Source organism: Lynx canadensis, chromosome A3, assembly GCF_007474595.2.
Source record: "Lynx canadensis isolate LIC74 chromosome A3, mLynCan4.pri.v2, whole genome shotgun sequence".
Lineage (NCBI taxonomy): Eukaryota > Metazoa > Chordata > Mammalia > Carnivora > Felidae > Lynx > Lynx canadensis.
This window is the reverse complement of record NC_044305.1, coordinates 83,547,844-83,563,666: the sequence shown is the minus strand read 5'-3', so window position 1 is coordinate 83,563,666 and position 15,823 is coordinate 83,547,844. Positions and strand designations below refer to the sequence as shown.

The 15,823-nt window shown below is 38.5% G+C and overlaps 1 protein-coding gene across 4 annotated transcripts in view; it reads right to left on the bottom strand.

Annotated features, from left to right (window-relative positions):
* Positions 1-15,823, bottom strand: part of MEIS1 (Meis homeobox 1) — a 138,417-nt gene that overhangs the window by 5,759 nt on the left and 116,835 nt on the right. The gene's annotated exons all lie outside the window — the stretch shown is intronic.

Genomic DNA, 15,823 nt, shown 5'->3' with positions numbered 1-15,823 from the left:
TTCTTTTTTACAATTTTTATCAAAACCTTCCCTACCTCTTGCAAACCTAATTCTATTTTAATGCCCACTATTAAGATAATGAACTGGGATGGCAGCACACCATCAAATGAGAGAATGTCTGGAGTTTATCACCACTAACTCACACTGCTGGGGACTTCAGAGAAACGCATTCCTTGTAGAGATTTCTTGGGGTGGCTTTTTTTTTTTTTTTTGGCTCTTTATGCAAAGTCTAAGGTCAAGGCGAGGTCACAGCTATACAGTAATTGAACTTATAATATTGCTTTCTCCAGCTAGTCCTGAACATTTATAAGAAACATCTTATCAAGACATTTAAGTCACTTAAGTGTCTTCATAAGGTTTATTTTTTACAATTTTTGCGGCCTCTTCAAAAGTGGCCAGCCACTGAAAAATTTTTAAAGTGGTTCGTACAAGCTCTACAAAGTCATGCTTGTGAAATGTCTAACTCTTAAGATCCATTTGTATTGTGTAATGCTAAGAATTACATATCAAATATAGAAAATGAGCAGGCCATATCATATTAGCTTCTGCAAAAGTCAAGTGCTTTTAGTTAGCAACTTGGATTTGAATAGATTGGACATGAGCAGCACATAAAAAATACAATGAAAAGTTTAATAATGATTAAAGGATCTACAGTCCAGTATGATTTTTAGTTTGTGAGTCTGCCCACTCAGAAAGGAAAATAGTTCCTAAAAACCAAACCGTTCAACATAGAGGGACGGGTTTTTAAAATAAAAATGCATGCCTCATGACATTTTAAGATTCTCAATGTCCTATATCCTTATGTTCTTTGGTTATCAAAAAAGTAATTAAAATCAATAATGAAACTGGCATCTAACTAAAAGGATACTGTTGCTGCTCTTATTGGCAATATATATTACATCAGTTCTTGTATATGAAGTCCTTGAACTGCCTAATAAAAATATTTAAAACACAGATCTACAACAAATTGTGTTGCAAATCAGGTTATCATTATCTTGTATAAACCATGAAAATTGGAATCATGTGAGCAGAAGGTTAGATTAATTCTCCATTCTCATTATAAGCACAGGTGTAGCACAAACACCATGTGAAATAACCAATTAAAATGAAAAAAAAAATCTGCTTTTTCATTAGCTGCCTTCACTGCATGACCAATTAGAAAATTATTTAATATTAATATTCCGCGTATACCAAAAGTAATTTTCATAGTAACTAACATAGGTAAGAGAGCAAAAAACAGCTCTTTATCTATGGTACTGTTCATAATCTGCAGGCTCTTAGAGGAAAGGAACTCTGATAACATTTTTTTAGAGACCTTTTAAAAACATATTATTTTGCGGATATGATTTATGCTATTTATCTAAAAATAGGAAGGGCACTTTTTAACAGATGAGAAGCCAAGGCTCAGAGAAATTAAGTGACTTATTTGAGGTCACATGTTACCCAAGAGATGTTAGTAACTTGCTGACTGACACACAGCTGGCAAATGGTAGTGAGCACCCCTCCCCCAATGTCCTGACCAGAGCATGGCCACTATTGTGCCACCCATCTAGAATATTCTGGACTAAATAGATATCTAAAAATGAGCTGGTTTTGAGCCAATCACCGCTGGCAACGACCCTACTGTTGGGTCTGGGAATAGGCATGACTGAACATTTTGTAGACTAGGAATTGTGATGACTGTACTGTTTGTGCATATGGACAAAGATAAGGCTACGCATTAGAAGATTCAGTGACTTATCTGTATTCCAAAGCTTGCTTCCTTCACACTCATACATTCAGATTTCCAAAGACCAGTTCATAAGAACCAACTCAGGTATGCATCCATGACTATTAAACCCATGGAATCATAGAAAAATTAAACCTCAGGTTTGAAATGGGATTTAACTGTCACCTACGTTGGTCACTGACATGAATCACCTCTATGATCTCCCCACCAAGTAGATAGGTAGCCTCTTCTGGGCTGTTTCTAATAAAGCATTTGCCCCCTTACCTGAAAGTCCATAGATGTGTGGACAGCCTTCTATTAGATGGTTTTGCATTACTCAATCTAAACTCTTTTCACCAGGACAACTCCTTGGGGGTAATTTAAACCATTTCTAATCTCACTTCTTCAGGACAGCCTTCAAATATTTAAACTGTAGCCATCATGCCCCATAGGCTTCTCCCCTCTTCTCCCTAGGTTGAACATCCATGATCCTTAACAAGTTCCTCCTAGAATGTAAGTTCTTCTTGGGTTTTGAGTCCACTCACCACCTGGGCCACACTCTGCTCAATATGCTGAGGTTTGTCTGTGTGCCTCCAGAGGTCTTCAGGTGACAGCATTAAATGCAGTTACCCCACACCTGCTCCAGTCCCCATCTAGAGAGCAAATACCTCATCACACAGCCTCTTAGCTAAGGACCCACAGGTACCCAGGTGCTATGTTCCTCTCTTTTGGTGGCAATAACCATTTGTTGTTATGGACAACACAGATGCAGCCTCTCTATAGCATATGTAGATATAAAGGTGAGAATCCTTTCATTTAATAAAATCAAAATTAAAACAACTGAAAACCTCAGAACCCCTAATCACTTTGTCCAAACTGTTTGACCTCATCAGTAGGTACGCTTAGAAGTTCTCGCTTTTGAAAACTAATTTAAAACAATTTTGTACTATAATGAACATTATCAATACATATAGGACATCGTACACTCTCAGAATCTTATTGGATTATGCTTCCTATACTTACATGAAACACGGATAATATTATCTGGGGTCATGGTGGACATCATTATCTGAAAATAACTAAGTAAGTAGCAAAAGATTTTATTTTTTAAGACAACATCATCTTTTCAATTTTAAAACCGTCTCAACATTTGGTTCTCTTTAGTGTATTTTATCCTACTATCTTCTATATATTACCTTGGGAATTATGCTACATACAGTAAAGCCATGTGTTTAGATGGCTTCGGAGTGAATTCAGATACAAAAACATTTTCCTTCTGGGCAAAGTAATAAAATGACATTCTTGCTCCTCCCACTATAAGTCAAGCAGAGGTCAGTTCCCCCATCCCTGTATCTGTTTAAATAAACTGGTCCAGCTGTTTGTTTCTAAAATGCCCTCTGACCTTGCGTCTCATCCTCCCCGCTTTTGTGACAGAATGCTTTACTTTCCATTGTGGAAGATTCTAAATTATCAAATTTTCTAAACACTGAACCAAAAAAAGACCTTTAGATTTTATGTAAACTTACATGAACATATTCCCTTCTTAAAACACTCATTTCAAGAAGCATCAGTAAAATAGTTATTTCAAGCTCATGTGTGTGTTCAAATATATATCTATATTTATGTCTGAATACATAAATATATATTAGAACTTTAACATAAGAAGAAACAATGTTTTTGAAGAGAAATGAGAAAGAGAATGATAAAATTCCAGTTTGAATGCTCCACAAAAAAATCTATTCTCCAACAACCATAAAATAGTTTAAGATAAAATGTATCCATGAAATATATACAATCTTTAGTATTTTCCATATTAATATGGTCTCTTTCAAACGTTTGTTAGTTTAAAGATGTAAGAGAAGACTTTTAAAATTTTTGCAATTGATGTCCAAACATTATAGCCTTTAAAACCCAGATGTACAGTGTGAGGAATACATGACAACAGGACATTTCTTCTTACTCATTAAAATCGTTTCACACCTTGGTTTAATAGACTGTGTCTCAAATTTGCCATAAATTGGGCATTTAAAAAGGTAAACTTTTTAATTAAGTAGAAGGTCAGGAAACATCCTGTGCCTTTCCATATTACATTCCGAACATCAAGGTATATTTTTTTATAAATCCCATTTTGCTTTGAAAACAATGTTCTTTTGTGAAGTACTTTTTAGAAAACTGGACACTCTGTAGGTGGCAGAAGACTGAATTAGGGAAAGAATTCTTATATTTCTTTTTTTCACAGCATCATGGATTAAAATTTCTTCCTGTGTGACCAAACTATCTCCTTTCTCAAAACAAGACGTTTTACAAAGGAAAGGAAGAAAATGGATTGGCCTTCCAGCTTCGTTCCATGTCAACATAAACAGAGACGTAGTTCTTTTTACCTAGTTAGTCGTTTAGAACCAGAGTCCTAGTATGGGAAAATGGGAGGTTGGAAGGAGAGAAGATCTTCCAAAGTGGGATCATCTCAAAATTGAATTTAATCTTTTGCATTTTTTTTTCAACGTTTATTTTTATTTTTGGGACAGAGAGAGACAGAGCATGAACGGGGGAGGGGCAGAGAGAGAGGGAGACACAGAATCGGAAACAGGCTCCAGGCTCCGAGCCATCAGCCCAGAGCCTGACGCGGGGCTCGAACTCACGGACCGCGAGATCGTGACCTGGCTGAAGTCGGACGCTTAACAGACTACGCCACCCAGGCGCCCCATCTTTTGCATTTTTAAAATAGGCATCAGGCAAGGAGAATGGGAGATGAATTCTGAGTTATGCTAAAATAAATATAGGAAGTTTTCCTTTATTCTCTCTTTTCCTTGCCCCCTACATGTTTGTTTATCATCGGACTTCAACATTTTTTTCATTCTGCTAATTCCACCAGTCTCTTTTCATTCTCACTCTTTGAATACCTGAAGAGTTTTCTGACCAAGATCTGGTAGAACAGCTTTCTAAAGCTGACCTTTGTCCTTCAGTTTATCTTCTACTTCTTGCCCTGGTTACTTCCCACAAAACTGGATGGCTAAGTTTAGTGTCCTCTTCGTGAGAACCAGGAAGGTTGGAGAGATCACAGCGGGCATCCATCAGAACCAAAGACAGGGTACGTTTTCCCTGTTCCACAGACAACATTTTCCACACAGCTTTCCCCTTTTCCTGTATTCTTATGCCCTTTGTCTTCCTCGTACAGCTCTCTGTAATATTAACAATACTAAGGAAAAATGACTTGCTCACCTTCGGAGATAGGATTTTCACCCTTACTCAATTAATTCTGTTCCTCAGTGTTTACCACCTCCTTGTTCACTGATGATTAAGGGGAGCCCACAGCATTACTTTAGCATGCCAGAGCCAACTCAGTGAACCACATAAAATCAAAATGCTGTTGTTTCTAAACAATGACAGGACTCTCAGTCATCCCTATAGTGTTTCTTGCCAACTAGGCTCAGTAATAGTCAGCAGGAGGTAGCTACCCATTTAAGTGTGGAGAAATACCATTTTACAATACCCTCCTATGTCCAAGGAGCAAAAATTATCAACTTGATATTAAAGAGAAGATTTCATTAAATAGCAAGATGTGTTAGTAAAGATGCCTTCTATACTTACACTATCCATTAAATAAAGTATTAGTCACAGTCATCTTTGATTAATATTGAGGTAAACTTAGGAATACCTACATACATACTTCATAAAAATTAATACCATGCATTCTTTTTTTGTTAAAATTTTTTGATGTTAATTTTGACAGAGACAGAGAGAGACGGAGCATGAGAGGGAGAGGGGCAGAGAGAGAGGGCGAGGGGCAGAGAGAGAGGGAGACCCAGAATTTGAAGCAGGCTCCAGTCTCCGAGTTGTCAGCACAGAGCCCGACGCGGGGCCAGAACTCACGAACTGTGAGATCATGACCTGAGCCGAAGCCGGACGCTCAACCGACTGAGCCACCCAGGCGCCCCTAAATTAATACCATGCAGTCTTAAGAATAAGTCCTGGTGATTTCTACACACACTATTCTTTATCAACTAAAAATAAAATAAAATTATTACATGCTGTAAATAATATTTAATCAATATAAAATTCATTTAGGTAATCTCTATAAATATTTTTATAGAGTTTAAGACTTGTGAAAAATCTTCAAATATAAAATTTCACATTGGAAGCTAGTTGCTGAATTCCAGAATTTTGTCCTTTTTCTCCTTATTCTATTCCATGAGTTTCTTTCCTAGTATTTCTTTCAACTTCATCACAATCATTTAAATAAAAGTATATATACTATATATTTTTAAAGTCAGCATTTCCTAACAACCTGAAGGCCTCTTTTATAAACGAACCCTTCAGGGAATGAGTTCTAGCCATCTCTCAAATAATTCTCTGTTCTTTTAAATAAAAATCAACTTCAAAATCTTTTGTTGGATTTCTTCATTTTAGATTTACATTTACTTATTGAATTTAATGATCCATAACTGGCGGTCTTCAGGGTCCAAGCCTCCTACACTCCCTTTCTCTGTGAAATAAGATTTCATAAAACACTATTTTAAGACACTCAAGAAAGTTGACTCCATCTCAAGTCAAACCTTATGAAATCATGTTTTTGGCACCTTTTTCCAGTTTCTCAACCTCCTCCGAATCCAACAGTTCCAGGACTGCAATACATCATCTGTGTGCTGAGGGCGGGGGGAAGGGGGTAGACAGGAGGGAGAAGGGGGCACATGCTCTGCTCTTCATCCCTTCTAGAAACAGAATATTGAAATTTCCTCGAATCACAATAAGCCCATCAATCAGCAGTCTGTAGAAGGTTCCCCTTCTCTAGCAGCGAAGGGTGTATTTGTCAAATTATTTTAGAAATAGCTTACGTTGTCTAAGACCACTGAGGAAGTTGATTGCATATAAAATTTTCCTCAAAGCCACTAGTGAAAAAAATCACTAATTATTTGAAAATTATAATGCAGAGTAATAACAAGCCCATGTATTAAATGTTGGAGCAACTTTCAAATACTTCATCGCTTCATTATATATAATGGGGAAGTCTTCCTTGAAAGCAAATTATAAAATGATTTTTTATTAAAAACAAATATATAAGCTTGCTAAATGCTTTAATCTGACCTGAATTCAAAGCAAGGGGGAGGGGTCTTTTAGTGGCAGATCTCTGTTTCTTCTGCTACTACCCATGACTTTCTAGATCACTGAAGCACTAGGCTCCGAACTCAGTGGAATAAATTGTGGGGATATCCTGCCAGACCTAGCATAAGGAATACCCAACAGTTTAAAAATATCTTAAGTATGCACTGATATAAAACATACGTAATAAAATATTTATTCAGTATTTACTTAAATGTGACAATTTGCCAAAGTTGAGTTTGTATAATTGCACAAATATAAGAAAAATAGTGCTTTGCTTAAGGTGTATGGAATTAAAATGATTATTATCACAACAAAGGAGTGATAGGAAAACCTAGGATAACAAAACCTTCCGTAGTAATGAAAAACTAAAATAGGTATAATATATTCAAAGAATAGATGTGTCTCTCTTTGGTCTAAGCTGAACCATTTTTCATTTAAATTCTAATTTTCCTGTATTTTACAAAAAGTAAGTAAAATCGCATCTAACTAAACGTCCCTTAAACATTACAGAATAAATACGTTTATTTAAAACACATCCTAATTTTCTGCCAATCTCCATTATTTTTTTATAAATGTTTTCATTTATTTTTGAGAGAGAGAGAGAGAGAGAGTGAGAAAGAGAGAGAATGAATGGGGGAGGGGCATAGAGAGGGAGACACAGAATCCGAAGCCGGCTCCAGGCTCTGAGCTGTCAGCACAGAGCCTGATGTGGGGGGCTTGAACCCACAAACCAGTGAGATCACGACCTGAGCAGAAGTTGGCCACTTAACTGACTAAGCCACCCAGGTGCCCCAGCCAATCTCCATTCTAAGTAGGATGACCACATAATTTATCATTTAAGCTGAGACACTTTTGAGAGTAAACGGACACTATTAACAATTAGGCTGGACGATAGGCATCAACCACGAATATTCCAGGCAGTTGGGATGTGTGGCCACCCTAATCACCAAATATGCACTTTTTTTTCCAAATAAAACTTCCCCTGCGAGATTGGAATTGAAACCCTCTTGTGTGAGAATGGTGGCCGACCCTGGCGTATATAAGGTGTCACAGAACCCCAATACCACCTGGGAGTGTCTCTGAGCTCTTTCCTTTCTGGAGGATCTCTCCTTTAGTTGCCTCAGCTCCCTAAGACTTCACTAGTCCAAAAGCTTCCCAGACCTGGAATCTCCACTCCAAGGGAGAGACCAAGGGAGGATATCTCAAAATTCAGCTTGATTTCTGCTTTCACTTGGTCACAGGTTAGACTACAGAATGGCACAGTGAAGGTGACTTGACTGGAGTAGAGGCCTGTGTCTATCCCTTAGAAGGCTCACTATAATTCCTGTTTTAATCAGTAAAGCTTAAAACCCGAGTTCCATGTAACGTGTATCAATATGAAATCCATAGGATTTAAATACAAATGGAACCAACTATACTAAAAGGCAGAAATCTCTCAGTTGAGGCATATGACAAAATTGTTCAAATGAAGGCAGTAAACTAATAAAATGACCTCCTCTTGGAACTTGTCAAATCTCTGGAAAATGCTTGTGGTCATCTAAGTCACACTGAGGGAAGTTTGGAGACTGTGCGTTTCACTTGAGTGGCTATCCTTTTCTTTGAATAGTATCACTCATCACTATTACAGTCAAGACACTGGCCAAGGACAGGGAGAGTTACAGCGGCATCTAGGGAGAAGAGTGTGAGAACTGAGTAGGAAAAATTGCCACTCGCTGCTCTGAGGTCATAGTTGTGTTTAGGTGCTAGAGCTGTGATGACCCAAGTGACTTCATGCCTATGAAAGGAGCTTTCTTTGCAAATTTAAAACCTAAGACAAGGGTTTGTTGAGATACTGTCGTTAGGATTCTCAAAAATACCTAACAGTCCAAAGACTTGTACACGAATGCTTATAGCAACAAAAGGTGGACACACACCCAATGTCCACCAACTGATGAATGCAGAAACAAAATGTGGTCCATCCAGACAATGAAACATTCTTCAGCCGTAAAGGGAATGAAGCACTACTACCTGCTACATGGAGGAAGCTTGAAAACAACATGCTAGGTGCAAGGAGCCAGTCACAAAAGGCCACATGTTCACATGATGACATTTAGGGGAAATGTCCAGAATTGGCAAATCTTTAGAGACAGAAAGTGGATTAGTAGTAGAGTGGGGGCAGAGGTATGGGGAGGGGCAATAGCGAAAGGGTCCAGGGTTTTCTTCCTGAGGTGGTGTAAATGTCCTAAAATTGACTATGGTGACGGTTGCACAGTATCTGTGAATATACTAAAAACCATCGAATTGTATACACTTTAAATGGGTGAATTTCATGGTATGTGAATTACATCTCAATAAATCTGTTAATAATAAGTACATAATGGTGGAACAGAAGAGGTGCTGAACAAGGAACCGGCCCCATCCTTGCCTCCAATTAGGAGCATAACTTTGTGAAGCCCTGAGCCCCATCTGTCAAATGATGCATAAAATCCCATCCAGGACTTGGGCTCTGACATTCAGTGGCATGATGTTCCTAAAATTTTAATCCATGCTCCTTTTTTATAAACTTCAAAATCTCGTATCCTTTGTTATTTGGAACCCTAAAAGAAATAGCATGACTAAAATCAAAAGTTAAGTCTCAGTAGGCTTTTTTATACTACTACATTCACTCAAAATGACTCTGATGTGCCTTTTCTGGCCCCTAGTCCCTCTTGGCCCCCACTTGGCCCTAAGGACGGGAATCTCTGCCATAACCTATTGTACTTTCCTTTCTGTAAACAGTACTGCCAGGTGACCAGCCGTGGGAGCTGAGATCTGACATCTTTGGACATGTATGATTCTTTCCATTAGCTTTTTCAACATCCCCTACTCCCTGCCCTTTCCAAGCACATCTGAACTCTGACCCAAACTAGGGATCAAATAAAATCAACCAGAGCAGATGTTCAAGGGATATAGGCCAACAAACCCTGCAAGTGGACAACAACTCTCAAAAACTACCTACTTACATTCAAACCAGCATTCTAGGGTAGAAAGTACTGGAAACTTAAATATATGTATTTTTAATCATATTGCATTTAACTTCCAATATACTATTCTTAAAACACAGCTTGAGCTAAGAACTCAAGACCAATAATCCCCACCAGCCTGAAAAAGTTGTGTTTGGGAAAGCAAATGCTTTTTCCCTTCTTCACTGATCAGATCTAATCTTGTGAGGCATTAGGTCCTTCAGTCACATTGGTTAAGAGGGTAAAGAGGAAAAGAAGAGCTCTCCAGGATGGAAACAGATTAAAGTTTGTTTGTTTATCTGTTATTGTTCAGGTATCAAGAGCCCGATAGTGTTCAGTATTTCCCATACTAATGGGTCAGGCTTAAAAGTGTCATAAGAATGGAAATGAAAAGGAAAACATCAATGACAGTGAAAGGCAGTGACAGGGAGAACCCTCTGTTTCCATCCATGATGTCTTTTGGAGGCTTTGTTTGTTTGTTTGGTGGCTTTTTAATGTTCCCTTCCCCCTTGAAAATTAAGAAAGAATCAAAACAAAACCCCAGGCCTTTACACAAAGCTCTGGGTATTCACACATTGGAGCGATGCAGGCTGAATCCCTCAGAAACATTTCCTCCCCCACCCCCTATGCCCCTGGCTCCACTCCATTTTTGAGAAAATTGTTTTATTCAACGAGGAGGCAACATTTGCCCCATTTTTTAATATTTCAGGCTGATTTTTTCACCACTCAGAAATGCTGTTTGTTTTATGTGGGTGCAGCCTGAAGCAAGATGATGAGGTAAGAGAGTGGAGAGGGGTCTCTGTGGGCACAGCACGGTGGTGCTTCAGTGCTCGATGGTTAATCACCCAGCACCAGCCTCAGCAACTGTTGACACAAAATAGGTGGAGATCAGGTCTGTGCAAGCAGAAAATACCAGAAAGGCAAACTATATGTAAACACACTTAAGACAGATTTGACAAGAATAGACCTAAACCTGACTTGCTAGGAAACTCCGAATGTCTAAAGGCTTCAGGGTCCCTCTCAGCGGAGGCCCCTTCCCCTTAACAGAGTTTCCTTTGAGAAGAAAAAGAGTAACATTTGAAAAACTAAAATAAGTTTACAGACGAGAGCTGAGACATTTGTCCCCTTGATTCACACAGTGTGGGTTTCAAATCTGCTCCTACATGCGGATTTATGTAATGTAATACACTTCTTCCACGTATATTTGGAGCAGAGCCAAATGGTGCGGGGGGGGGGGGTGCTTACAACATGCACACACAACCACAATTCAAAAAGTTATTTCTCCTGACCTATAAAACTCATGCAAAGAAGCAAATGGATAATGCTTAAACAGTCTTTTAATCTTATCTAACTGACACCTGACAACCCATTACTTATAGATTATTAATGCACCCACTAAAAAGTTTGTCATGTACAAAATTACTAGAGAAAAAGATTGAACGCCTCAGGAAAAAACAAATTTTGCTGTACAATAACTTCAGAAATTTCAAGCCTATTATCTGTCATGCCCTTCATAGACTCGTAGCACACTGCTAAAAACAACTGATTTATCTTTATTATGAATCCTAAAATGACAGCACACATGTTTTTCATGTCTTGTGATAATGTTTAATTTCATCCAGTTTTTATTTTACAGAGCTTGATTTGCTTATTTAAGATGAAGAAAAGTAGTAACTTTTTAATTAATTTCCCTGGTTGTCTCTTTATCAAAGGACATGGGTTTTTGTTTTTTGTTGTTTTTTTTTTTCTAGTCCTCGTGTAAAGCTGGAATCAGAGCCAGTTTCAGAGCGATCACCTTGCTTCTCTTTGGTTTGCAGTACTACGGAGTCTAAAATAGTAAACCTGGGTGTGCCTGGGTGGCTCAGTCGGTCTCAGCTCAGGTCATGATCTCACAGTTCATTAGTTCAAGCCCCACGTCAGGCTCTGCGCTGACGGTGTGGAGCCTGCTTGGGATTCTCTCTCTCTTCCTCTCTCTCTCTGCCTCTCCCCTACACTCTCTCTCTCTCAAAATAAATGAATAAACTTTAAAATAAAATAGTAGACCTGGAAGAGGCACTGGGTCCCACCAATGTGGTCCATTTTAGCAGCAGAAGCTGTCACCGGTCGAAATGGAGTGACTTGATCAAGGACACGTATGTGATTGATGAGGAGTGGGGAAGACAGCTGAGATGTTTTGGCTCAAAATGTTCTTTCTCTTGCATATTCCCTCCCCTTACTTGCCCTGTATAAACTGTATGCTGTCCTGAGGCTTACAGGGCAGTTTGTTCCTTACCCACCTGTGGATGCCAGGCTCTTCCCCCTTGATCCATGATGCCTCTCAGCCCCCTCACTTCCCACGCTGTCTACAAGCAAATGGGAGTCAGGTCCTGCTCTGCCAGGTTGCATGACACACAGGCAGATTTTTTCCACCTCTCTGACCAGATAATTGTGCCAAGACACCGAAAACAACAAATCTGGCTTCATTAGGACTCACAACAAGTCCTGCTGACCTACATACCATGTTCAAAGTCAACCACCAACCACTGGTTTCACAGCTTTGAAAGGGACCATGGACATTCAGAAACACTGGGCTTATGATGGATAAATCAGTCTCCTAACTCACTCACTTACACCCCAGCCCTCAGTTGTCCTGAAGTACCTGCTCAGGTCGTACGGCCTCTCAAGGCATCACACTCCTGCCTTGTCCTGAAAAGCTCAGAAACTGTCTTTGGATGCTGGCTGGAGGAGAAACGGCAGTTACACTGAGGAGGATTGGGACTTTAAATCCATCTTCCTTCATCCCACCCCTTCCCCTTTCTTTTCTCACCCAGACTCAGGGCCCCATGGGAGAAGGGGCAGGGTTTTCCGCCCAGTGCCGCTGTGGGCCACCACCTACTTGGTGAGGGGTTTCCACCTCTCACAGTACTCACAGTGGGATTTTACACAGTGTGGGGAAGCTCAGAGTAAACTTACTGTGTAAAACTTACAACAAAGTATATTTAACAGACTGCAGAGTCATTTTCAAAGAGGATTGTTTGCTGGAAATTTTTAGAATCTGCAGACAAAAGCAGCGTCTCTGTTGAACTCCTAAGACTCTCTGACATGACAATACCTGAAGGTTTCTAAATTCACAGCTCTTTTCCCTGCGAGCTATTTGCTCAGCTTTCCTAATAATACCCTGCCTGCCTGGCACCTTGCCAGTTCTGTCTCGGGCAATATGCAAGCTAAACATTTTTTGACTGATTTCAATATTTTTCTTACGAGCAACTAGACAGTATTTTATCTAGTGAGTATTACTGATTGCTATAATCTAAGCCCACAGTAAGTGCCCGTAAAGGTAATATTATTAGAATTGACACTCAAGGTGAAAAGCATAGCAATTAACTGGGGCTTGGAGAACAACAACCCATTCTGTAACATGCTGCAGACTTATTCTATTTATATTTCTCCTTCTTCTTTCAAAAATATTGCACCTGTTACTCCATTGATCAGTTAGGAAGCCTACCTTAAATGTAGGTTACACTGAAATTCTCAAGGGAAAAAGTTAAACCACCTGCTTAATAAAATTACCTTTTGTGTGTGAAGTTGTTCCATCCCTAGGTGATTTCTAGGCAAAGAAAATCACTATACACCCTGCACTTTCATTTTGCAGTTGAATAACAAACAAATGACCCAGTGCTTCTTGCATGGTGCACTGTTTTTTACATCTGTTTTCCTTGCTTTTGTGTCATGCCTCTGTTTAGCTTTATTGACAAAACAATCTGTGCCTAATGTTTAAACAACATCTGTAAAATGTATTATTAAATTATGTTGGAAGAAAAAGCAGAGCAATTCTATGAAACCCTATGACCCCCTATTGATTTTTAGATCGCAGAAGTTGAAAGGATAATTTGTGAATGTTTTAACATTTACATCTACACAGGTACCTATATTTATAGAATCTTTGATTACTTATAAAAGTATTTGCTACAGTATTACCATAACTCAGAAAGAAACCTGACCTTTAACAGTTGAATCTGTTTATTAAAAGGGAGATCCTATTTTTTAAAAAATAAGTTTACATTTTTACCTGCCAGTGGCATAAATCTCTAAGGATAACATACTTCCCCTCCCCCCCCCCACTGGTAATAAATGGGAAGTGATGCCTGAATGCTTTGCAGTTTTGAAGGCAATAAATGAAGTAACTAGGAAAATCTGGTATATGTACTAAATCTGAGAACTACAGAGCTGTGATAGTTCTGTAAAGTGTCACCTCAGATGTTAGGATGCTTCCTGGAATTTTATGCACCCAACTGACATAGAGTGATTTTTCTTTCTGCATACACACTGTATTTCACATACACTATATATTTTGCACCTAAAATCCATATTGCCTTCTCAGAGCATAAAGAAATAATCATTTAACATTAGGCCTTAATGGGAAAGTGTTTGGATGAATAGTAGTAAACAAAGACACTGTCAAATTTATTCAATACACCCTAGGCTAGAACTCTGCTGAGGCAGAGTATGTCTGAGGCATCGGGCAAGTAAGATACAACCACCGGCCCAGGTCTGCATCATATGGAATCCCCAGGTCTGCAACACTGCTGTGAAGACACAGAAGGGAGTCTTTATCCGGCCATTCTACGCTCATATTTCCAAATTAAGAAATAAAGTTGGTATATTCAGGAGAAAAAAGAACCAAGTATTGATTAACCTTGTGTGTGTGTGTGTGTGTGTGTGTGTGTGTGTGTGTGTGTGTTTTCTTTAAAGTTCTGCCTAAATAATTAAAGACCTAAATGACCATCTCAGAATTCAAGAAGTTTCTGCTTAAATGACTAAAATGCTCGACATATTACTAATATGTTTTCACAGAAGTAATTTTCACAACCACCACAACAATGAAAAAACAGAATGCAAAAGCTCCAAATGCTATTATTTCTCATTTTTGGATCAAATCATAACTGGGAGTGAGAAAGCAAAGAGAGAAGAATACATGAGTCAATGGCACATATCATATTTCAAAAATTACTAAGCTTTTAAGTCTAAGTCTATCACGGCATGCTAGATTGAAATATTTAGGCAATTAGTTATGGAAGTCAATTTTTTAAAAAACACACTTGCCTCAGATACTTAGATAATGAAGGTAAAAATATTTTCACCCAAATTATTTGCATAATTGCCTCAATTCTCAAAAAATTTGTTGGCGTAGACTTGTCCTACAATGTCTCATCTGATAAATTTCACATTCCATCCCTGGGCCCAGTTCCTATAAGCAAAATAGCAACCGTTTTAAGATCCTTCCTCTCTGTTTTCATTCTGACAAGTAGATCAAATATAAGAGTGACAATGGTTGTTTATTGTAATCCAAATTTTCTTTTAATTAATCAAATCTGTCTTGTTGTTTTCCATTTACATTCTCCCTATTGTCTCCCCTCCCCCCAGATTCCATCTGCTTTGGCCTTAGCCAAGGCAGGTAGTTTGTATCACTTGTGGCAATTAGAGAAGATCAGTTCAGCAATGGAATGAAAGAGCCATTACAATACACCAAACTTTTCTCATCTCATTTTTCAATCAAAACTGAACTGAAAGCTGCATCGGCCAGGGTTTCTATGACAAGCTAACAACTAGACACGAGTTTCTATTTTTCACTTTCATATTGTGTGCTTCGATACATTATGTTGCTGCCAATAATTATGACTGATCTACACCCAACCTGCCCTTCAGCATTTTATTAAATCTCTCCAGCAGTGACTCACAGTTCGTACAAAATGTACATGTGTGTTAACAAGTTTTAAGAAACCCAAGAAGGAAGACACACATTTTTAAATGTTGTGGCTAAATGAAGTGAAGGGGAAATGCTAAAATACTAATGGTGATTTTCTTTTAATTATGATTTCTAGAAGGAAGTAACTTGGGCTTGATACCCAACACAGGAAAAATGTTTACAGGCTCTCAAAAAAGCTCTGTGTAATTTTTTATTATGAGAAAGGAAAATGAAAACCCTTTAGTGTTTATGCTGTTGTTAGTCTGCAAGTATACCATAGTTTAAGATGCTCTGACATCTTTGGTTTTC